At 53.6% G+C, this 2,315-nt stretch overlaps 1 non-coding gene across 1 annotated transcript; it reads left to right on the forward strand.

Moving 5' to 3' along the window:
• Positions 1-956: 956 nt before the first annotated feature.
• Positions 957-1,118, forward strand: LOC129405314 (U1 spliceosomal RNA). Its single transcript, XR_008630482.1, has one exon. It is a non-coding gene; the product is annotated as a U1 spliceosomal RNA (small nuclear RNA).
• The last annotated feature ends 1,197 nt before the right edge of the window (positions 1,119-2,315 follow it).

Here is a 2,315-nt window from a genome sequence, read left to right on the forward strand (position 1 = left end):
GGACCAGGCGCACGCAGACTGCAGAAATCTCAGCAGAGGGGTTTGGGTTGGTCCCCAGAGGCAGGTCCAGAGAGCCACACCTGTGTAGGCCCCGGGACACTGACGGAGAAGCTGTAGTGTTCCCTGGCCATTCGTGGGTGTCCATCCAGCCACCAGCACACGGCCTCCTGTGCCAGGTGCTGGGCTTGGCATCGTACAGTAACCTGTGCTGCAGGAGTCACCACCCAGAGGGGCAGACACCGGGTCTTGGGTTTTGGGGTTTGGGTGGGATTCATTGCACAGGGCAGGAAGCAGGGAGAAGAGGTCCTCTGAGAGGGTGTGTGGGAGAACCGCCACTTACCTCTCACTTGCTGGGATCAGTCTTTGGGGGGGCAGAGTGGTAGAGAGCAGTCTGGATGAAAAGACATGGGTAGAAGGCATGTGACTCCCTGGGTGGGGCATCTGCATGTGATAAGCGAGAGTTACATGCATGTGGCTGAGCGGGGCAAGGGCATGGTCAGGGCTGAGGGGGAGGCGGGGGGTGGGCATTGGTGTGATGTAGAGAGGATGAAGAAAGTGCATGGGTGCCCAAGTGGAAAAGAGGCAGAGCTGACTGGCTCCGTAGATGCCCCTGAGGCCAGAGGGCTGACGGAGAGGGAGGTAACACTCATGTACCAGTGGGGGCAAATGTCCAACGGGTGATGGTTAATCTAGAGGAGGATCTACAGAGCCTAGGGGCGGTGGGTTGCCAGGTCTGGGCTGAGGGGACAAGCATAAAGCCACTGAGCTGCTAAGGGATTGGGACACTTAGGAGCAGATTCGTAGGTGGCACCCCAGGGAGGTGTGAGGGCTAGAACCCCCAGGTTTGGGTCCGGACTTTGATACCTCTGACAGTGTGACCTTGGGCCAGCCTGTCTTGCTCTCTGGGTCCAAGATGGAGAGAAGCTTGGGTCACTTCTCTCTTTAAAATGTCTGTGATACTTACCTGGCAGGGGAGACACCATCATCACGAAGGTGGTTTTCCCAGGGCGAAGCTTATCCATTGCACTCCGGATGTGCTGACCCTGGTGATTTCCCCAAATGTGAGAAACTCGACTGCATAATTTGTGGTAGCAGGGAGAGCATTCACACTCTCCCCTGATCTTTTTTTTTTTTTTTTGCTTTTTGGGTCACACCCGACAATGCACAGGGGTTACTCCTGGCTTATGCATTCAGAATTTACTCCTGGTGGTGTTTGGGGGACCCTATGGGATGCTGGGAATCGAACCCGAGTTGGCCGCGTGCCAGGCAAATGCCCTACCCGCTGTGCTATCGCTCCAGACCAGATTTTTTGTGATTTTTGTTTTACAACATTTTTTAGAAACATCAAAGAAATAAAAATTAAAAAATTAAAATTCTCCGTGTGTGTGTAAATGATATGTGCCAAACAAGGTAACAAAAGTGCTGATCATTGGCTGCAGTCACATTTAGACTCACGTTATAAATAGATACAGGGGTTGCACATGTGACCTCATTGGACACTGGCATTCAGATCCCACTCATGCTGCGACAGGGGAACCTTGGGTTGGCTTTCCAGGAGGCCTGGAGTCATTGTTTCCTTGGACTGGAAAAATGCCTAGCAAGGATGAGGACGGAAGAGCCGTGGAGGAAGAAAGGGAGAGGGATAGGACTGGAGTCTGTACAGGGCCAGCTTCTAGCCCAGCGCCTCCCCCAGTTCTGGCCAACCCCTACCACAAACCCTTTCTCAGGAGCCACCTGAGGCCACGCTGCAGCTGAGGCTGGATCCCGGGATCCTGGGTGCAGGTTTTGGTCCACAGAGAGCTCCTGCTGCAGCCCCGGCATGTCACTCACACCTTCCTCTCCAAAGCCCAGCAGTCCTCACAGCCAGTCCCAGGCACTGCCTTTGACTTGCCCTTGGGTAGATGAGTCTCAGGCTCTCCTAGAGCATCAGTTCTGCAGCTCTGTAGCCAGGCACAGGAAATGCACTTAATAAAAAGTGGTTTAGTTGAATTAAATTGCAAAGTAGTTCATTTGGCTGGAACATGGGGGAGGCAGCAGGAAGGGCCACCCAGTCACAGGGTCAGGGGGTAGGGCAGTGGGGAAGCCAAAGAAATCCAGACAAAGCTGGCCCAGGTACCCGTGCACGGGGGAGGCCGAATCAGCAAATATTTACAAGTCTGCATCATACGGGCAACTGGCGCAATGCCCTCTGCATCCCCTCGCTCCGTGGTTTCTAGAGCAAAAGGTAAACACAAAATAAAATTTCCCCTTGTGCACTGGAATCCTCTTTCACAGGAAAGAATCCTGAACACACTCTGCTCAGGGGTCAAGAAGAA

This window comes from Sorex araneus, chromosome 5 (assembly GCF_027595985.1).
Source record: "Sorex araneus isolate mSorAra2 chromosome 5, mSorAra2.pri, whole genome shotgun sequence".
Classification (NCBI taxonomy): Eukaryota; Metazoa; Chordata; class Mammalia; order Eulipotyphla; family Soricidae; genus Sorex; species Sorex araneus.